This window comes from Macrotis lagotis, chromosome X (assembly GCF_037893015.1).
Source record: "Macrotis lagotis isolate mMagLag1 chromosome X, bilby.v1.9.chrom.fasta, whole genome shotgun sequence".
Lineage (NCBI taxonomy): Eukaryota > Metazoa > Chordata > Mammalia > Peramelemorphia > Peramelidae > Macrotis > Macrotis lagotis.
Window position 1 is genome coordinate 99,916,021 of NC_133666.1, and position 23,449 is coordinate 99,939,469.

Genomic DNA, 23,449 nt, shown 5'->3' on the forward strand with positions numbered 1-23,449 from the left:
GCAAAAATGGATAGCCTTACTGAGTGAGATGAGTAGAACCAAAAAACAGTGTACACCCTAACAGCAACATGGGGGTGATGGTCAACCTTGACGGACTCACTCATTCCATTGGTGCAACAGTCAGGGCCAATTTGGGGCTCTCTGTTGTAGAGAGTACCATCTGTATCCAGAGGAACAACTGTGGAGTTTGAGCAAAGACCAAGGGCTATTACCTTAAATTTAGAAAAAAGAAAAACCTGATATCTTATTGTCTGATCTTGCTATCTCTAATACTTTATGTTTCTTCCTTAAGGATATGATTTCTCTTCCATCACACTCAATTTGGATCAATGCATACCATGGAAAAAAATGTAAAGACTGACAAATTGCCTTCTGTGGGGAGTCAGGGAGGGAAGTAAGATTAGGGGGGGAAATTGTAAAACTCAAAATAAATAAAATCTTTAATTTAAAAAAAGAAAAAGAAAGAAAAATAGCATTAGAAGAGATAAGAAAGGAAACTACATCCTCCTAAAAGGTACCATAGATAATAAAGTGATTTCAATACTGATTATCTATACACCCAATGGGATAGCATCCAGATTCTTGGAGGAGAAGCTGAAAGAACTACAGGAAGACATAGACAGCAAAATTCTACTAGTGGGAGACTTCAACCTCCCACTCTCAGATTTAAATAAATCTAATCATAAAATAATCAATACAGAAGTTAAAGAGGTAAATAGATTGTTAGAAAACCTAGATAGGATAGACTTGTGGAGGAAATTGAATGGGGATAGAAAGGAATATACACTTTTTCTGCAGTACATGGCACTTATACAAAAATTGATCATGTACTAGGGCATAAAAACCTAATGATCAATTGCAAAAACGCAGAAATAGAGAATGCATCTTGCTCAGATCATAATACAATAAAAATCATATGCAATATTGGAGCAGGGAGATATAGACCCAGAACTAATTGGAAACTGAAATAGCCTCATTTTTAAAAATGAGTGGATCAAACAAAGAACAAATTATAGAAAGCATTAATTATTTCATCCTAGATAATGACAATAATGAAACTGCATAACAAACCTATGGGATTCACTGAAAACAGCTGTCAGGGGATATATTATATCTTTAAATGCTTACATGAATATATTAATGAGGAAATCAATGGACGAAATAGTAACTAAAAATTTAAAGAAAAACAAATCGAAAACCCCCAATTAAATACCAATTTAGAAATTCTAAAAATTTGACAATCTAAGTGAAATGGACAAATATTTACAAAAATATAAGTTGCCCAGGTTAAATGAAGAGGAGATTAAATAACTAAACAACTCTATCTTATAAAAAGAAATTCAACAAGCCATCAATGATTACAACAAGTCATCACTAGGATAATACATTATGATCAAGTAGGACTTATCCCAGGAATGAAGGTTTGGTTCAATATTAGGAAAACTGTTAGCATAATTGATTATATCAATTACAAGCCTATCAGAAATCATATGAGTCTATTAAAAGATTCTATCAATAGATGCTGAAAAAAGTTTTTGACAAAATACAGCACCCATTCCTACTAAAAACACTAGAGAGTGTGGGAATAAATGAACTGTTCCTTAGCAGTATCTAAGATAAGCAGTAACTATCTGAAACCATCAACAAGCATTATATTCAACAGGGATAGGCTAGAGATTTTCTGAATAAGATCAAGGCTGAAAAAATGATGCCCATTATCACCACTACTATTCAATATTGTATTAGAAATTGTTAGTTTCAGCAATAAGAGAAAAAAAGAAATTGAAGGAATTAGAATTGGGAAGGAAAAGAAAAAAAATCTTACTCTTCATAGGTGACATGATGATATACCTAGAGAATCCCAAAAAATCATACTAAAAACTACAGGAAACAATTAACAACTTTAGCAAAGTTGCAGGATATAAAATAAACCCTCATAAATCCTCAACTTTTCTATATATGACTAACAAGATACAACAGGAAGAGTTAGAAAGAGAAATCCCATTCAAAGTAACTATAGACAATATAAAATACCTGGGAGTCTATTTACCACAGCAGACTCAGAAACATTTTGGAAACAATTACAAAATACTTCTTACACAAATTAAATCAAATTTAAATAAATGGGCAAACACCGATAAATTGAGCTAATATAGTAAAAATGACAATTCTACCAAAACTAAACCACCTGTCTAGTGCCCTACCAATCAAAATTCCTATAAGTTACTTTAATGAGTTAGAAAAAATTTCAAGTAAATTCATATGGAGAAATAAAATGTCAAGAATCTTCAGGGATTCAATGGGGGAAAAGTGCAAAAGAAGGGGGCTTAGCACTACCAGATCTAAAATTACATTATAAATCATCAGTCATCAAAATTGTCTAGTGTTGGCTAAGAAATAGAGTGGTGGATCAGTGGAATAGACTAGGTGCAATAGCAGGAAATGATTTTAGTAGTCTGCTGTTTGATAAACTCAAAGAGTCCAGCTATTGGGAGAAAAACTCTCTCTTCAATAAAAACTGTTGGGAAATTGGAAGTTAGTATGGAAGAAACTGAGATTAGCCCACACCTCACACCTTATACCAAGATAAGATCAAAATGGATACAGGATTTAGACATAAAAAATCCGTATCATAAGCAAACTAGAAGATCAAGGAATAGTTTACGTGTCAGATCTATGGATAAGGAAGTAGTTTATGGCTAATGAAGAATTAGAGAACATCACTAAAAATAAAAGAGATGATTTGATTACATTAAATTAAAAAGCTTTTGCACAGACAAAATCAATATTACCAAGATCAAAAAAAAAGGAGTAAACTGGGAAATAATCTTTAAAATTAGTATTTCTGACAAAGGAGTCATTTCTTTTTTTTAGGTTTTTGAAAGGAAAATGGGATTAAGTGGCTTGCCCAAGGTCACACAGCTAAGTAATTATTAAGTGTCTGAGACCGGATTTGAACCCAGGTAAACCTGACTCCAGGGACAGTGCTTTATCCACTATGCCACCTAGCTGCCCCCAAAAGGAGTCACTTCTAAAATATACAAAGAACTGAGTCAAATTTTTCAAAAAAGAAGTCATTTCCCAATTGACAAATGGTCAAAGAATATGAAAAGTCAATTTACAGATGAGGAAGTCAAAATGATCCATTGTCGATGAAAAATTACTTTAAATAATTACTTATTAGAGGAAAGGCAAATTAAAGCATCTCTGGAGAACTACCCCATAACTCTCAGACTGGCCAATATGACCAAAAGGGACAATGATCAATGTTAGAGGAGATGTGGGAAATCTGGGACACCAATATATTGTTCGTGGAGTTGTGAACTCATGCGGCCTTTCTGGAGATCAATTTGGAATTATACCCAAAGGGCAACAAAAAATGTGCATCCCCTTTGATCCAGCAATAACACTACTGGGTCTATACCCTGAAGAGATGATGAAAATGGTTAAAAAAGTCACTTGTACCAAAATATTCATAGCAGCCCTCTGTGGTGGCAAAGCATTGGAAATCAAGTAAATGGAATAGATTAAAAAACTATGGCATATGTATGTCATGGAACACCATTGTTCTATTATAAATCAGGAAGGAGGGGAATTCAGGGAAGCCTGGAGGGATTTGCATGAACTGATGCTGAGTGAGATGAGCATAACCAGAAAAACATTGTACACCCTATCAACAACATGGTGGTGATGATCAACTTTGATGGACTTGATCATTCCATCAGTGCAACAATCAGGGACAGTTTTGGGCTCTCTGCAATGGTGAATGCCATCTGTATCCAGAGAAAGAATTGTGGAATTTCAATAAAGTCTAAAGTCTATTACCTTCAATTTAGGAGCAAAAAAAGTTATCTTATTATGTAATGTTGCTATATCTTTTACTTTATTTTTCTTCTTTAAGGATATGATTTCTCCCTTTTCACATTCAATTTGGATGAATGTATACCATGGAAACAATGTATAGACTGGCAAATTTAACAATGTATAGACTGGCAAATTTCCTTCTGTGTGTGTGCGGGGGAAGCAAGATTAGGGGAAAAGTTGTAAAACTCAAAATAAACAAAATCACTGAGTAAAAACAGAAAAAAAAATTCTCAGGATGTGAAAAAAGTGAAACAGTTAACTTTATATTTTCATTTCCTTGGTTATTAGATTCTAGACCAGCTTTTATGTTAAGATATGTTGTACCCGGATTATTCCTCCTAGGACCACATAGAAATAACTGATGCCCTCATTCTACATTTAAGATGTAAGGATAAAAATTACCTAACATCAAAAGAACTAGTAAAAAGGTATTTCAACAACCAAATCTAGAATTTTTCTACTGCACTAGTAATAAGATATATTGAAAATTCTAACCATATTTAAAATAGGATTTTTGGAAAATGTGGATTTGTATGTCTGTAAATATGAGTATTGTAAATTCATATCTACATTCAGACATTTATTATCTGGGAACAATCTGAGATTTTTCTTTAAACACTCCTTTTCAAACTGGATTATATTGTGATGCTGGAATGCATGAGCCATCCAGGATATCCAGGGATCTGAAAGGTTATTAAAGAGTTGAAGTAGATTTTGAAAGGGAAGGGATTTATGCATACTGATTTCAAGGTCCAAGAAACCACTGTGTTCATTACAAGAATAAGGAGAAAAATCTTATTTTTTTGATTTATGAAATAATGCAAGCATTTCATAACAGAGTAGAATTTTTAAAAAGATGGTTGCTTATGAAACTACAAATCTATTATATACAACTTTCTATTCCTTTTAAATAAAACTATCATGTAACATTCCCCCCATTTCCATTTACCCTAGAGATACCTATAATTAGACAAAAATTTATCTGTATGTACACACACACACACACACAGACACATACAAATATATACATATATATATGAAATCACTCTAGACATTTCTATTCATCATTGCTTTTTCTAGATACTAACAGTATCTTTCTTTATATGTCCTTTGTTGTTAATTGAGGTGTTTGTAATAATCAAAATAACATTCACTCAAAGTTTTTAAATAATATTGCATGTTCATTTGGTTCTGCTCATTTTGCTTTTCATTATTTTGTGCAAGTCTTTCCATAATTTTTCTAAAATCACTGGACTAATACTTTCTTATAGCATAGTAGTATTCAATTACAATTATATACCACACCTTGTTCAGTCATTCTCCAGTAAATGGGCATCCCCATAATTTCCAGTTCCTTGCAACCAAAAAAAAAAAAACTACTAAAAGTATTTTAGAACATAGATTCTTTTTCTTTGCCCCATAATCATTTTTGTAACTAGACCTACTAGTGGTATTGCTGAGTCAGAGTAAATAAATAGCTTAATAACTTTTTTGGACATAATGCCAAATTGCACTCCAAAATGGCTGGATCAGTTTAAAATTCCTCCATTTTTTTCCTCAAACAATTGTTGCTTTCCCTTTCAACTATTTAGACAATCTGATAGGTGAAAAATGATATCTTAGTGAGGGGAAAAATCTTGCAAACTGCTGCTGTCACCTGATATGGTAAAGAAGAGAAAAGACAAAATAAGGCGCAAAAGTAGATGAAGACCACAGTATGCAGATGCAAAGAAAACCCCTATTAGAGTAACTAGAAATCTTATGAGTTAGACTTGCTAACCATGTGAACACCCAATGATAAAGTTGATAAACAAATGCTTGCAAGAAATTACCATTCCACCTATGACAGAGCCTAGTGTACCACCTACTTGTGAATGTAGACCATAAGTGTGGATGCCATCCCAAGCCAGGGACTGCAGGTATTAAAAAGAACCTTCACACAGAAATAACCATTCATTGTTTGCCCTGCAGTAAACAGAAGATTATATCTCTGATTGATATAAGTGCTGAGTGTACTCTGGTCTAAGATACCCCAAGCTGATTTTGGAAATTCAGAAACTATTGATAATAATGGGGAGAAAGTAGTAGCAAAACAAGCATCACTGGTTATGCAAATAATAAAGCTCTCTCTCCAGCAGTATTTCATTTTTATTATTCCCCATTTCTGAATACATCTTGAGAACTAACAACACACCAAGTTTGACTCTATAGATAAATTTAAAATTCTTGCTCCAGATGAGAATGGATGGAAATTTGATGGAAAGCTAAATGGAAACTGAGTCCTTTGCCATCCCCACATCAGATACTCAAAACTAGGTAATATTGTATTTCTGGCAGACATAAGAAAATAAGTGAAACAATATAGGGGCTTTATAGGGTAGTTACAAAGTACCTTTCAACAGAATTACAGTTTGGATGGTGGGGATGCATTAATCACTAACTCTGATGCTTTTCATGGATAGTTAGGCCAAGGAAACTGTTGGTCATTTTGGAATGGCCTATACTGGGTAAACCTCTATGGGGTAGTGACATGTGGCAAGGCATGTGTATACAACTAAGGGACTCAAAGATCCACTTCAGTGTTTCATGTACCAGCATGTGGCCTGGGGTACTACCAGGAAATATTGTATCCTTAAACAGGATACACAGGTTGTGACATGATGCTAGGTTTGAGCAAAAGGACTATGTCATGTCCTTAGTACAATCAATGAAGCCTCTGTGAACTCATGTGAGAACACTGGGCACACAATTGATGGGGGAATGTGGGCAGGGTCCAAGAACTCTCAAAAACCAACAATGTAGTACCCAGTGGTTAGGCAGACAAGATTTATAGCTATGTATACTGTGTACTTGGATAAATAGATTAAGATGAATTTTTGCTGAGAATAACTTATAAATACTACTGACTAAACCTATAGCTCACCTACTTCCTTTCAAAGCAGATGGACAAGATCCACTTTCCATTGGTACAAACATTTTCTCCAAACCATCACACCAAATATTGGATTAGAGGTCTCAATGAGGTAAGCAGAAGCCCTCACACATTTCATAGAAACTGTCCTTGATGATAGTGTAGAAATGCAACGGTTACACATGTTAGAATTAAACCAGTATTGGCTAGCACTAGACATTTTAACCATCAACTAAGATGGAACCTGTGCTGTAATGCAAACATTCTGTTGTACCTTTATCCTTGAGATTCATATGTTACCAAAGTACTGGAACATATGCAGACTCATGTTTCTGCCCTATAATAATCCTTAGATGCCATAGATTCTTTGCCTCCCTTGGAATGGGGTAGAATGTTCTAACAATTGGGGTAATTTTCCTACTGATCATATTTTTCCATCTTGTGCTTGTGTACTATTATGGATTGACTCTCCAATATAGCTCATTATTTGGCTCCCCAGCTTCATCTATGATAATGAAACTGCTTATGGTCCACTCGGGGGCTGGCCGAAGATATCGAAAAGGATGTATGAGCAAGTAATGAGGGGTATATAACTAATGTTCAAAGAAATAAAAGGCATCAATAAATTTTTTTTAATGCAGGCCTTTATAGGGAGACTTTTCTATCTGTTTGAATTTGTATTGCAAGGGACTAACAGTATCTGGCAGATAATAAGCACTTAAAAATACTTTTTGACTTGGTTAAAAAAAAGTACTTTAAAAAGCCTCAACTATAGGTTAGGGAGATTCAAGTACAAAGGAAAAAAATTCCTACTGACAAGGAATTTATATCATAAAGGGGGAAACAAATACTTACAATTAGAGGAATAGAGAGAGGAAATAAATATCAAAATATAAAATACATACATTTTATATATATATATATATATATACATAATATTTTAATATAAAGTGAATAAATAGAAAGACAGGTAATATTAAATTCTTTTTTCTCAAGGCCAAATTGCACCTGACCAGGAATGCTCTCTAGAGATTCCCTTGCAAGTGATTGTCCAAAGCCCTTTTGAAGACTTTGAGTGATCTTAGTCACATTTTTAGCATTTCCCTCTTCCTCACTGGATTCCTCTGAAAACAAGAATGCTTTTTTGACTTTGTTGCTACAATTCTTAGCACACTCTCTGATACATAGATGCTTCACTGTTAACACTGTTGACATTGGTATCAGTGGAATGATAGAGCTGTATAAATTCGGAATCCTATCTCTCATGTACCACAACTCTCTCTTCTGCAGGATAAAAGTCATCCCATGGGGAATTTGCAAAAGAATAGGAAAGAGAATTTTTTTAGACTATAATTTCAGCAGAAATAAATCTTTGTAAGCAGAAGTACCCTGGTGCTAGAATTTCTCTTTCCTTACTTCAGTCTGCTAAGGGATGTACTATCCTAAATTTGACCAATTTATTATTGAAAACCTATTTCCAAACAAAAGTAAATACTTAACAGATGTTTAAGATGGCCAGGCTTCAGAAATCAATTATTATCACAGGAATTCAGGACATCTGGTATACCTGAAAAGAGAACTTTTCTTAATTTATTTATACGAGGAATTTATTTACATGACTATTTCTAGGTTTTGATGCTTGAAATGCTAAGGCTAATGAATCTAAAGATATTAAAATAACAAATTTAATTTCTAGTCTAATGGGGTATCACAGTTTAGTCAATGATAAATAACTTCTTTTTCTCTCTATCACTTTCAATTTTTGTATCTAAATGACTCTGCAATGAAACTTGCAATATAGGGATTATATCTAAATGGTTATTCAATACATAAACAAAAGTAGTACCAATCTGAATATGCCTTTCATTCATGTGCTTTGTTTTTCATTCATGTACTTTTACAATTTAGGAGAAGTTGGTACCTACTAATCTTACCTACATTAGAGGAGAAATGAAATAGTTCTTATCATTTTTATTAGATACAAGATTCTGACAGGACAAGACCTATGGCAAGTCAAAGCTATCAGGAAAAGAGTAGTTCTGTTCCTTGTTATCATTATCTAAGGACAGTGATTCCTGATGGCAGTAAGCTTTAACTTCCATACAACTAATTTCATAAGCTGAATATTATAGAATTGATCAGCCCCAATATATGATTAATGAGAAACTGAGAGGAAACATAGCAATAAAGATGCAACTAAATATCAGAAAAACAAAATGATCTGGGTCATGTGCATGTGTAGAGAGTGATTGCTGACAGATGAATGATTGAAGAATTCCAATGATTCTCTTGTAATATCAGAAACTGAGGAATATTTGAAGCACTTTGGATGGTCTCCCTTGGTAGGACATGAAGGAAAGTGGTACAGGATAGGAAAGAATGGATAGGTTGCATTCTGTTTCATTGGAGTAAACTTACAAATTAATGAGATCGCAGATCCTCCTGAGTATAAGATTTCCCAAGTATAGTTCAATAATGTATTTGCAAACCAGTTCTTCAATCTAGCAAATTTACAAAACAGGGAATTATTGAAATCTCTTTTATCTGGTGTTCCATCAACATACTTATATAACTTAGTCAATACCAAATAGTTTTGATGATTGCTGTTTTTTAATTTAGTTCTAGAGTTGCTATGCATTTCCCTTTAGTTCTACCTTCTTTTATTATTTTCCTTGACATTCCAGATCTTTTATTTCTTTAAATAAATATTGTCATTATTCTGAAGAAAACTGTAAAGTATCATTTTTAAAGTAAAACTGATATACAGCATTAAAACCACAAATTAATTTTGGTAAAATTGCCGTTTTATTACATTGGCACAGTTTCTATGAACAATGAACATCAATAAACTGATCCCTAAATTTTTTGTGCATTTTATAGTAATTTGGAATGGTATTTCTCATTTTGGGGCAGCTAGGTGGTGCAATGGAAAGAACACTGGGCAAGTCACTTAACCTTGGTTGCCTCACATCTACGTAGTTGTCCTGGTTCATTTCTGGATGCTGGATTTAGATGGCTCTTAAGGAGAAAGTGAGACAAGTGACTTAGTACAGCACCCCCTAACACAGGCCCTACTCAAGTGTTTGTCATGACATCACTTCCCTCTATTGATATTCTTCAATTACAAAGGACAAACATCATCATTACTCACTTTATTATTACTTCATGTATTGTGGAATTATACAGAAATTCTGTTGATTTCTGAAGATTTATATTGTATCCTGCAACTTAGCTAAAATTACTGTCTCAAAATCTTTGGTAATGATTTAGGAATTTCTAAGTAAACCATCATGCAATTAGTAAATAGTAAGTTTCAGCCCTCCTTGTCTTATCTTTATGATTTTAATTCCTTTTTCTTGTCCTACAGCTTTTATATTTCTAGAATTATATCAAATAATGGTGGAAAACATGATATATTTAATCTTGAGTTTACTGGGAAGACTTCTAAGCACATTATTTTTACATAAGTTGAATTCCTTCCCCCCACCCCGGAAATATATAGAGTTGATCTAAATATTAAATACAGAATTAAAGATTTAGAATTGGAAGTGACTTCAGAGACCCTTTAATCTAAGCCCATAATGCTACAGAAGTGGCTTAAAAGTTAGATGATTTGTCCAAAGTCACAAAATTCTAAGAAACATTACTAGAATTTGAACCTAGATCTTCCTATTCATTCTATTGTTTCATTGACATTTTTTAATTCTTCTCTATATTTCTTCATCTTTCTTGTGTGTTCTTTAAGCCAACTTCCAACTCTACTTCTTTATACTCTAATGAACTTACATAATTCACATAGATACTTTGACTATTTCTTTAGTTCTTCTCTTCCTTATTCCTCACATCAATATTTTGGCTAAGAACATATTTAGGTCAACTGCTTAAAGGTAATTGTGTTCATCATTATATCACACTAGGTCCACAGCACTGAAGTCTGAGAAATATGATTTGCACATAATTTGTATTAAAGAAGAAAAGTGTTATAGGTCTTGTTAAATTGAGAGGGCTACAATTCAATTTGTATTTGGTAAGTGATTTTCATAATCCTTTTTTATTATTTTTTTAACTGTAAGAATCATCATTCCTTGCATGGGAAATGCAAATGAATTGATAATATCTAGCATAAAATGTACATGCATAACCACATTTATATGTAAGTATACTGATGTAGATTTTAGGTCTTTTTTTATTCTCTCTACCATTGTAACTGAAATTTGTTTTTTGTCACTCTAGGATATGAATTAGCATTCAAATTATAGAATCTTGGAGGGGGGAGAACAAATGATAAACACTTTAAGAAGCTCTTTGGAACTACTTTGAGAAAATAACATAAAACTAATGATCTATTCAGGAAATTTAAGAGTCATAATTCTCTGGAAAGAAAAAAACAATATCCAGATTAATTGGTTCATACCCTGTTTTTTTTTTTTTTTTTGTCTTGCTTTCTTTTGTGTTCATCTTTATAACCAACCAAGAAGGTCACTCCTCCTGTCCTTTATATTAACTTGATAGGTGGGTCCAAATAGTGCCATGACTCTTGATATTGAAGATAAGGTCTTTCACTTTCCTCATTAATTACCTGAAACAAGTTGGGAAAAATTCAGTCTTATATTCTCATTAACCTCAACTAATACCTACACTCAACAAACCGAAAGTTCAGAACTTTAAGTGGAGGTATTAAATAACATCTTGATTCCTACCAATCACTATTCTGAAACTTCTCAAAATGAATACCTCCAAAACCATTAGAAATGAGAAAGCAGGGAAACTATCTTTGAATTGCCATATCATCATATTACCCCATTATAGATGCAAATTTAGAGGATGACTCTAGTTGGAAAGATCAGGATTTCTCAACTCATTCATCCTGGAAGTATAAGCATTAATGCACTCAATTCCACTAATGATTAGTCCAAGAATTTTGCTTGAGCTGTTTTTCACATGGGCTAGTTCAGTCCTCATTAAGCAACAAGGTGGCCCCTACTCTGGAAGGCTTACCATACTATGCTTAATTTAGTGTAAACATTAGATTACCCTATCCCATTGGAGCTCAGAATCTCCAACTACAAGAAATCTGTTAGTCTTAACTTCCCTATTAGCTGTGTTTTCATATGTGGGCCACTACTTTTAGCTCTGTAAAAAATGTTCTTTAATGTTTCTCTTCTGGAAATGGTGGAAAATTGTTAGTTGAGATATTAGGTTTACATATTATCATGCTTGTGAAGGAGCCATTTGCCTCATCTTTTCAATTCCTAAAATTTAGAAAAGCCTCATTCAAATTGTTAAATGAAAGTGCTCATTCATAATTAACCTGGTTCCCATTTCTAGACACTCCAGAGTGCTTTCCTATCTTGCAAAAAAAATTATTGATAACTTTTGATTTTACATATATCTCTTGTAACAAATAATAAAAAAAGATAACACAAGCAACTCAGAAAAATTAACCAACACATTAAATGCATCTGTTATTATATGCATTGTTCCAAACCTCAAGTCATCCACCTCTGCAAATAAAGAGGTAGATATATTTTCTCATCTCTCCTACAGGGCCAGATTTGGCAATTATAATTACACAGTGTTTAGTTTCAACTTTTTTGGCTGTTCTTCCCAATTATACAGCTCCAGTCATTTATCATTTTTCATGATTTTACTCATTTTACTTGGTAGCAAGTCATCCATCTTCCCAAGTTTCTTTTTATTCAACCTATTTGTTCTGTTGCATCAATATTTAATTCTATTCATTCATGTAACACAATTTGATTCACTATTCCTTAATTGATATTTATTGGTTTCTAGTTCTTCACGAATACTAAATATATTTGGATGCTTAAATATATTTGGGTATATAAAGAATTCTATCCTTTACCTCCCTGGGGTTTAGGATCATATATATTCCAGTCATTTCCTTAGCATAATTTCAAATTACTTTTAAGAATGATTAGACCAATTCACAGTTCAACTAATAGTATATTGAAGTGATTCTTTCCATGATGAGTAATATTGTCTGTTACCATCTTTTGCCATTCAAAAATGACAAAAAAATTTTACTTTAAGTGAGGTGAAAACATATTTTTTCAATTTCAATTTTTATTATTATAGTGATTTGAGGCTATCTTCATATGATTTATATAGCTTCTTATTTTGCATCTGAAAAAATAATTGTCTATACCGTTTTATTTATTTGTTTTTTACATAGCAACATATGTTGAGCATCAAATATCACATTTATGGTTCAGACTATACAAAAGTCATTTTGCTTAGAAACCTAGGCTGGTAAAATTCAATTGTTCAGCATAAGAAGAGATTGAGTCCCCAGGAATACCAACATCCAAGAGGAAGTAAAAAGTGAGCAATAATTCTAAAGTAAGAGGAAAAAGACTAAAATTAACAAAGATCTGAGAAGGAAAAACAAAACTCAAAGACTCAAGGGATAAGACAAAAATAATAAAGAAGACATTAACAGCAGAAAGAAACAGGCTCTAGATCTAAATACAATATTTTAGACATTGATCCTCTGGAGGAAAAGTCAAGATGGCAGATTAGAGAAAGCATTCAGCTAAACTTTCCTAAAGTTCAAGCAGCTAGCATTCTCCTTCAAATAACTAAATTAAAGCCTCAAATTGAATTTTTGAGGGTCAAAGCCAACAAATGCCAGTTGGACAGTCTTCCAGTTCAAGACAATATAGGAAGTTGGGAAAAAAGAGATCTGTGACTTGGGGGGTGGGGTAGAGATTGCTCAAGAGACTCTGTGGCTGAAATATCAGTGATAGAACTAAGTGGCAGTGACAGAAGTGGCAGCTTCACGAGTTATCTCAAGTCAAAGACAGTAAGGGGACCCAGAAAATGATCAGAAGAGACCTCTAAGCTAGCTTTGTATATGGGAACAGATGCTACTTGGCAAATGCACTACCTATACTCACTTCAAGGGTGGAAAAGAACACATTCTATATCACAAAGGAGCAGAAACCCTGAGGGACTGTATCACTTTTGGTCACCAGGGATCAGACATCATGAGAGAAACAGTATTGTTTCTGATGTCGAGGGATGAAGGGCCCTGAGGAACAGTAATAATAGCAAGCCCAAGAAAGAAATCAGGGGCCCTTCCTGGGTTAAGACCAGAGTGCAGTCTAAGAAATCAATGACCACTCCTTTACTCAGGATCACATCACCCTGGAAGCAACCAAACTTCAACACCCCCAGAACTAGCTGTAAGAAATAGGAGTGCAAAGAAGTCAGAAACATAATATAGTGTCCTTCCCATCCTGGATATGCCAGGGGAAAGCCCAGTATTAATAAAATTTCAAAAATAGCAAAAAAGACAAAAAAAGAAGAAACTAATCATAAAAATTCATTATTGTGACAAAAATCAAGATACAAACTTAGAAGTCAAAACAGCTACAAAGAAAACCTAAAAGGAAAACATGATTTGAACAAAAACCTATCAAGGAAAAATTTTTTTAAATGATATTCAAAATCAAATAAGAATGTTAGAGGAAAAATTAGGTAAAGAAATGGAAGCAAAGAAAATTATGAAAATACAATTATTTCAGAAAAGGCACAAAAATACTAAAGAAAAGAACAAAATGGAAAATGAAGTAAAAAAATTTCACTGTTGAAAACAATTCCTTAAACAAGCAGAATTGTCTAAATGGAAAAAGTGGAAAAGAAAATTCACCAGTAAGAATTGGCCAAGTAGAAACTACTCCATGAGACAGCAAGAAAGAAACAAAGTCAAAAAATTTAAAAAAGAAAGAAAATTTGAAATATCTCATAGGAATAACCAATGGACCTAGAAAATAGTTTGATGAAATATAATTTAAGAATTACTGGATTTTCTGAAATTACAAAAAAGTTAGATACCATATTTCAAAAAAAAAATATAAAGGAAAATTACTCTATTCTCAAAGCCAAAGCTAAAACAGAAATGGAAAGCATCAAATTATTATCTCAAAATGAAAATTCACAGAAAGATTCTAGACAGACAGAAAGCACAAGCATAAATGGAGTATATTAAGATGATATATTAAAAAATCAGGGATGCCCTGGGAGAAAAAGGAAGGGAGAGAAAGAATTGGGGAAATTATCTCATAATTTTTATGGGTACAAGGTGCAGAAGGAAGGACTTTTTCCAATGGAGGAGAAAATGGTCAGAGATGGGTAAGTCTTGAAATTTATTCACATCTACATTGGCCAAAAAAAAAGAAACACACACACACACACACACACACACACACACACACACACACACACACAAATACACAAATGGCGAAAGAAATCTATCTTACCCAACTAGGTAGTAGGAAGATGTTGGATCCAAAGTGTAGGTTTCAGTCTTTCCCAGTTAAGCTCAAAGAAACAAACTTAAATGATAAAATGAATCTTAACCCCCATGGAACCCCCCAAAGGGCTCTTAATGCACAAGGAAGCCACAACATCCTCTTTTCCTTTATCACTCACCCTATAAAAAGTGTGCATTTGCCCAATTATTGGTGAGGAAAGGCCCCTGCTCTCCTTCCCTGACCTTAACAAGCCCTCTCTGCTTTATATTGATGAGAGAAGAGGTGTAACAGTAGGTCTTCTTGGATAGAAATCTGGACCTGAACTAAAGGTGGTCACATACCTCCATAAACCACTTGACCCAATGATCAAGGACTGGACAACCTTCTTATTCTCACTGGCTGCCACCATCCTTTTGCTAAAAAAGCCCAAAAGCTAACATACCTTCAGCCCTGGTGGTGTACTCCTCCTACTCCATAGTGGACCTCACTAAAGACCAAACTGAAAGCTCTCTCCACTCTCTCAATTGCACTACACCCCACCTAGCCCTCCTTAAACAGCCCTCACATTTCTCACCCCTGTCAGCCTTCTCTCACTGCCCTCCAGAAATCTGCACCAAGGTCCTCTCTGACCTGCTTTTGCTCTTCCTTCATATTTCCAACATCCTGTTCCTGGACTCAGATGATGACTGTTTCATCAATAGGAGCTGCTCAGTAGCAGATGGAAACAGTCCAACCCTCTATAGACTTCCTCTCAGCAAGAGAAATTTATTGCCTTAATTTGAGACCTCACTCTGGCAAGAGGGAATCATATTAACATCTACACTAATTCTTGATATGCCTTTCACATTTTACATTCTTATGTCTCAATCTGGGCCAAAAGGTGGTTTCTTACTTCTAAAGGCTGCTGATCTTATCCTTAAACTCCTCTGATGCATTCTCTTCCTCTCATCTAGTGGAAATCCACTGCAAGGGTCATCAGGGCCTGTCCACTTCTAAAACATCCAGGAATGAGAAGGCTGAAGAAGAGGCCAAACACACCTTCAAACCAAAATAAACAAAGAAAGAGAAACAAGATTATCTCTCCCAAGGGGTCACCTAGCAAAATCCCTGGCTGACCAGAATGGTCACTTGCTCCTTCCCTTTCTCTCTCATTTTCACAACTCTCTTCATATTAGCATGAACACCTCTTATAATTCTTCCCCTGTTACTCATCCATCACCCTTGCCCCAACACCCTCCTTAAATTAACTGAGGATTTTGTTGCACCTTCAACCAAACTTCCCCACAGAGGGTTCTTCACTGACTTCCTTCCTTTCCAACACACCAGGCCCATATTTGGCCAGGAATGGTAAATCTATTACACCTATATGCCCCCTGTATGAAAACAGAAAGTCCTTCTCAATACCTTTTCTGGCTGGCAGAACAGAGTAGGCCTCTGAAGTCACAAACTGAACCACCTAGTGCCCCCCAACCCCTGCTTTGGTTTTCTCACTTCTTTGCAATCTGATAATGGTCCTGCTTTTATAGCTAAAGTTCCCCAGCTTCTCTCAGTCCCTCAATATCATTGGGCACCTTCATATATCATTCACAACTCAGTCTTCTGACAAGATAAAGCCAACTCCATTTTAAAATCACCCCTCACCAAGCTGTCTTTAGAGATCTGAAAGATTGAGTCTCCCTTCTCCCCACAACACTAGCCAGGGCCTATGCCACCCCTATGGTACCCCTAGAATTCAGTCCCTTTGAACTCTTGTATGAAACACCCTCTTCATTGGAAAATTACTACCTTATTCAGGTCCTTCCATCAGAAACCATACATCTCCACACTCAGGATCACTAGACAGCCCCTGAGGAAGCATGCTGAACAAACTTTACCCTCCCTTCCCCAAACCATCCTGAGCCATCTGACACCACTAGAACCAGGGAACTGGGTCCCTCTTGAATAACCTCTCAGAACCATCCAAGTGTCTCCATCCTAAGTGGACCAATCCCTACCAAGTTATCCTCACTACCCCTGCAGCTGCCAAACTCAGGACTTTGATCATTGAGTACATTCTTCTGTTAAAAGTTAATCTTCTCATTGGAAAAGTTAAAACATTTTGGCATTTCCTGATTCTGGGGATATTCCAGTTGCTCCACTTAGTGGCCTAATTGATCCTATCTTGTGTCCTGCCATCCATAACTTGGAAGTAGTCTTGCCAACAACACTTCAACCTGACAGGAAGAAGGTAAGAAGACCTTGAAACCTAATGCCCAAGCCCTATTGCTCCCTTGACTTTCTGAAAATTGTTGGTCCCTCCCTATCTTCTATGTTTTGAGGATATTCATTTTACTTTTGTGCTTTGGTTTCAGGGTGACCTAACCCATTTTTCTCCTGAGTAAATTCACCTTTGTATCTCTCTTCTTTCACAATGGCTCACCTTCTCTTCCACTCTATTCTTCACATATTTCAGACTTCTTTGTTGTCTCCACCTTACCCTACTGATCTGACAGCTCCTGACATCCCCCCAAGGAGCTTAACCTTAGCCTTGCTCCCCCACAACTCTCTGTTGAACTGCACCAATCCTGAAGTTGTGAAAAATTGATGGATATGTCTCTCCCTTTCTAAACTATATATCAAGCCCTCTTTGAACCCCCACCCAGTTCCCGATAGCTCTTTACCCCTGACTCTCTTTCACTTCCCAAGGAAGGGGATAACTCCTTTCTAGATGATGCTGATGCTCTCCTGGGCACATATCCTTCACCTCTTTATCAACTCAGCTTTCCAGCTTTAAAACAATTTTTACTCTTTACTCTCCTGCTTTCCCCTGGTCAATAAACCACCAACACTGGTCCCATTGCTATTAATGTTCCTTTTCTTGACCAAACCCCACTTTGTATCTTCAGATCACAATCCATCTCCTTGCTGACACCATCTTGCAACTACACATTGTCAATTTTCCCATCCACTGATCACCAAAATGCCCTGGATGACTATTCCCTCTGCCCTGCTGCAAATGGTAAATGTGATCAATGATGTATTGTATGTAGTGAAGGGTAAGGGGTAGAACTGTTGGTATTCCTCTGCAGTTATCACCCACCTCCTGTCCCTGAAAGCTTTCCAATCTTGCAACTCAATATTGCAGTGGTCAACCAACACATGGCTCCAATCTACCAAAGCAACTGGAACCTGCTCCTCTCGGCTAACCAACAACCATAGCAAACTAGTAGACCCTGGAACTAAACTCAATTTTTCTCTCAAGATCTCCAAGAAAGTCTTGATAATATAGCAAAGAACCTCCCTCAAATGTAAGATCAAATAGACTCCCTAGCCACCATCACCTTACAAAACCTACTAGGAGCTGAGAAAGGAGACATTTTGTTCCAGGAAAAAGAATTCTGTTTTAATGTATGGACTAGTCCAAGATGCTCTACAAAAAATTTAGCTGACAAGACCTCATGCACCAAGGAAAGGTCAGTGATGCCTGGTCCAATTGGTTCTAGTCTTCCCACATACTCCCTTGACTCCTTCCCATATTAACCCAACGAATCATGTTCTCCTTTGTTCACAAATCTTCATAGACAAAACAGTGAACACTGAAATGTCTTGGAAGGCTAACTCTGTGATGCTTCTTTAGGCCCAAGAATACCTACAGTTCTACCCCCCACCCTTCACTATGCTAATCTCTAACCCCAAAACCAATCTAATCCCAAAACATTAAAACAAAGGCTGGAATGTTGAATTCAGATCTGGGTTTCACTCTTGTCCAGTTGAGCTCAGTTGAGTTTCATTTCTAGAAGAAATGAAGCTTAACTAAGAAAATGAATTTTAACCTCCATGGAAACACAACATCCTACTTTCCTATAGCACTCCCCGTATAAAAGGCACACTTGCCTAACTAAAAGCATCTGCTCTGGAACCAGCCTCCCCATTCCTTCGTTCAGTAAAGCACTTTATAGCTCATTCCATTTGCATTTTATTTCTGTCTTCTTTATACCAAGAATTTTTGGCCTTCTAGAAGGAAAGGAGCTGAAGAAAGAGGGGGTAGGATTTATAAAACAGAGAGCAGAGAAAATTAGGAAGTGGTCAGAAGAAAAACAAACTTTAAAAGAGAAACGAGAGAGAGAGAGAGAGAGAGAGAGAGAGAGAGAGAGAGAGAGAGATGCAGTTAATAACCATAACAACCATGTTAAAGTACAAGGGATGAGCCCACCAAAGGAAATAGATGAAATAGTTTATTAAAAACCTCAAGCAGAACCAGAAAAACACTGTACACCCTAACAGCAACATGGGAGTGATGTTCAACCTTGAAGGACTTGCTCATTCCATCAGCGCAACAATTGGGAACAATTTTTGGCTGTCTGCAAAGGAGAGTACCATCTGTATCCAGATAAGGAGCTATGGAGTTTGAACAAAGTACAAGGACTATTCCCTTTAATTCGGGAAAAAAAAAAAACAGATGTCTTATGGTTTGATCTGGATGCCTCTGAGAATTCTGTTCTCTTTAAGGATATGATTTCTCTCTCATCACACCCAATTTGGATCGAGGTACAACATGGAAACAAAGTAAAGACTGATGGAGTGTTATCTGTGGGGTGGGTGTGGGGGGAGGGAAGCAAGATTGGGGAAAACTGTAAAACTCAAATAATACCTTTAATAAAAATTTAAAAAGCCACAAGCAAGCAATGTTGCTTACAGAAAAACACTTGAAACAAATATACAAGGTTGAAATGAGGAGCTTAAAAGCAGAATCTATTATCCTTCAGTTGAAGTAAAAATGACAAGAGCAATCAATCTCAGATAAAGGAAGAACAAAATTAGGTCTGAAAAGCAAGAAAATACTTTGGTTTTTGAGGAAAGTATGGAACCAACTTCTAAACCTGAGTGGGTTTTAAAGAACAATGAGAATTTCTGGAAGAGAATTTTTTGCAAAGCAGAAATAATTAGCTGACCTCATTGCTAGTCTTCTGTGAGGCAGGTGAATGTGTTGCCAGGGAAGCATGAGTTGGCACAGAGAGGCAGGGAGAGGGCCAGGACCAAGATTTCTTCAATCTTTATTTCTGCCAGCTACTCAGGGATAGATTTAGAGTCCTGGGATGATCCTAGAAACAGAATGAACCTGGAGGTGGGATAGCAACTACCAACACAAAGTTTATCATTGTAGAATGGACAATATTGTCTTTCATTTTCTTTCTTTTTTTTTAAGTTTTTACTAGGCAATGGGGTTAAGTGGCTTGCCCTAGGCCACACAGCTAGGTAATTATTAAGTGTCTGAGGCTGGATTTGAACTCAGGTACTCCTGACTCCAGGGCCAGTGCTCTATCCACTGTACCACCTAGCTGCCCCTTCTCTTTCATTGTTAAAGAAGGCCATGACATCAGAGAGTGATATCATGACCTTCATGTGAATTGGATTTGATTGTACTAAGTCACCACCCTCCAGGGGATCGATGTATTCTTTCAATAACTATTTTGCCCTCTTGTTCCATGATATCAATGCAATTTTTCATCAATAAATCCTGTAATATTGAGTCCAAGGTTTTTTTTTTCCTCTTCAATATTTTCAAGAAACCCAGTTATTTTTAAATTGTTCTGCTGGATCTATTCTTGAGGTTTTGCTGATGAGATATTTTAAATTTTCTTCTATCTTTTTAAAATTTTTGTTTTGTTCAACAGATTCTTGTTGTCTCATGATATCATTAAGTTTCCACAGATTTTGTGTTTTTTTAGAGAAGAAATTTCTTCATTTACCTTTTGCAACTCCTTTTCCAATTGATCAATTCTATTTTTTGAAGTTTTCCCCTTTGCTTTGAGAGAATTATTTTCTTTTTGCATTTTTCCAATTGTATTTCCCAAGGATTTGTTTTCTTGTTGTGACTTTTTTTTCATTTTCTCTTGAATTTCTTTTCCCAATTTTTCCAAATGATTTTAAACTCCTTCCTTATTTCTTTTAGGAAGTCTTTCTGGTCCAGAGACCATTTCATATTCTCCTCAGAAGTTCCAGATCTTTCTGGGTTAGGATCTTTACCTTCAATGTAGTTTTTAATTGCCCCCCTCTTCCACTGGCCTTTCTTCATATTCCTAAGAACTTGTGTTGATGGGGCTGTTTCATAGATCTTTGGTGTTGAGAATTCTAGCGGCTTTGCTCGCTGGGCTTAGTAACTCCAAGTGGACCAGCCAGTAGGGGATTGCTTTCTCTGAACTGTCTGTCACCTTGATTTGATGCCCTCTCCATAGGCCTGGAGGGGGTAGGTGACACAGCTGGATACTGCTATCCTTTAACAATGTGGGCTGCACCCTGAGGCAAGATAGTTAATCTCCTTATTCAGCTGAGGGAGCTCTGCTGCCCAGGCCTGAGCTTGGGGGGGGGGGGGCAGTGAGGGGGCTGTGACTGTTTCTTCTGGGATGAAAGTATGGCCCTCACAACCAGCCACACTCTGCAACTCTATGCTGAAACTCTCCAGACCACTGATCCTATAGCCAAAGCCTCTGTGGCTCAGGTTGGTCCTCTAGCTTCACCCTGATGCCCCTGGACTGGCTCTCTGGCCCTGACTCAACAATCTCCCTTAAGACAGACCTTGTTGGCAGATCTTCATCTAGCATCTTTTTCTGGCTTTGTCAATCGAATTTCTGTTCAGAGGGTTGTTTTACACTGTATACCCTAACAGCAACATGGGAGTGATGATCAACCTTGAAGGACTCACTCATTCCATCAATGCAACAATCGAGAACAATTTTGGGCTGTCTGCAAAGGAGAGTGCCATATGTATCCAGATAAGGAGATATAGAGTTTGAACAAAGTTCAAGGACTATTCCCTTTAATTTAGAAAAAAAACAGATGTCTTATTGTCTTATCTTGTTACCTCTTAGACTTCTTGTCTCTTCTTTAAGGATATGATTTCTTTCTCATCACACTCAATTTGGATCAAGGTATGACATGGAAACAAAGTAAAGACTGACAGATTGCTTTCCCTGGGGGGTTGGGGGGAGGGAAATAAGATTGGGGGGAAAATTGTAAAACTCAAATAATATCTTTAATAAAAATAAATTTTAAAAAAAAGAGCATTGTTTTACATCATTTCTGAAAGAATACCAGGAGACCTTAGCACAGTGCCTGGCTTCTCTCTGCCATTTTGTCCAGAAGTCAAGTCCTCCACTTCTAAATGAAATAGATTTTCTGGCAAGCAAACAATCTAAGGTATAATCATAATAATAATAATTCCCATTTTATTGTACACAGTAAGAGTTATAAAATGCTTTCTTTACCATGACCCTGTGATATAGGTCATACATAAACTATCATCCTCAATTTGACATTGAAGACATTGAAACTCAGAGAGGATAAATGATTATGTGATCAGTCATTGATCAAGTCTACAGAGGTAATAATTGTCAAGAATTTGAATTGAGATCCACATCTCCAGATCATAAAAAAGCTGGCTTTTCATTATAACATGTGGCCTCTCTGGTATAGGACACAAAGGAAGGATATGAGGACAGCTCTTCCTTCATTTCTGTCAAAAGCCTGTCTGATGCCAGAATCCCTCCTTTAGATATTCATTCCTTGTTGATTAAATAAGATTCATTACAATTTAAGGCAATTCTTTATCATTGCTTTCTCTCATCCTTGCTAGGGCCTTGCTTAATGTTAAGGCATTTGGGAGAATTAGGACATTAAGCGACTGCTAGTCATTAACACCTGACTGATACTTAATTTAACAAATTCCTTCCACAGTGATAGCTATCTAGAAGCAGGTGTTCATGGAGAAAGGAAAAAGATGTCCATTAAGGGAGAGTTAAAGTGTCTTAGAAGGAGGAAGACACAGGAGGGCAGGCCCCAACAAAAAGCCTTTCCCTGCTTGGGAGTTGTACGTACACTTGAGTTCCTCCCAACAGTATGATCTGCTAAAAATTTACAGAGGATCACCTGCTTTGTTTTCCATACTTCAAACTTATTTTCCTATCAAAATTGGTCATTTTTTCTTTTATATTAATATTTTATTTGTTTTCCAATTATATCAATAGTAGTTTCTATCATTTTTTGTGTTTTGAATTTTATAATTTTCCCCCAACCTCCCTTCCTTCCCATCCACCCCCACCCCCAGCAGTCTGATAGTCTTTACATTGTTACCATGCTATATATTGATCAAAACTGAATGTGTTGAGAGAGAAATCATATTCTTGAGGAGAAAATAAAATATTAGAGATAGGAAATTTGTGTAGTATATAAGACACTTTTTAAAAAAAAATTGAAGGCAATAGACTTTCATCTTTGTTTAAATTCCCCAGTTCTTTCTCTGAATAAAGATGTCATTGAAGGTACTCTAAAATTGTCCCTAATTATTGCATTGATGCAATGAGCATGTCCATTAGGGTTGATCATCACCCCCAATGTTGTTGTTACAGTGTACAATGTT

General features: G+C 35.8%; 2 long non-coding RNA genes across 2 annotated transcripts in view; both read right to left on the reverse strand.

Moving 5' to 3' along the window:
* The window catches only part of LOC141496893 (uncharacterized), an 82,889-nt gene extending 73,616 nt beyond the window's left edge, over positions 1-9,273 (reverse strand). Inside the window, exons 1-2 of the long non-coding RNA XR_012471189.1 lie at positions 9,194-9,273; positions 8,276-8,342 (exon numbers count right to left, since the gene is read on the reverse strand). This is a non-coding gene — a long non-coding RNA (uncharacterized LOC141496893). The remainder of the gene's footprint in view (positions 1-8,275; positions 8,343-9,193) is intronic.
* Positions 9,274-11,205: 1,932 nt separating this feature from the next.
* Positions 11,206-23,449, reverse strand: part of LOC141497368 (uncharacterized) — a 93,294-nt gene continuing 81,050 nt past the window's right edge. The window contains exon 4 of the long non-coding RNA XR_012471315.1: positions 11,206-11,354. This is a non-coding gene — a long non-coding RNA (uncharacterized LOC141497368). The remainder of the gene's footprint in view (positions 11,355-23,449) is intronic.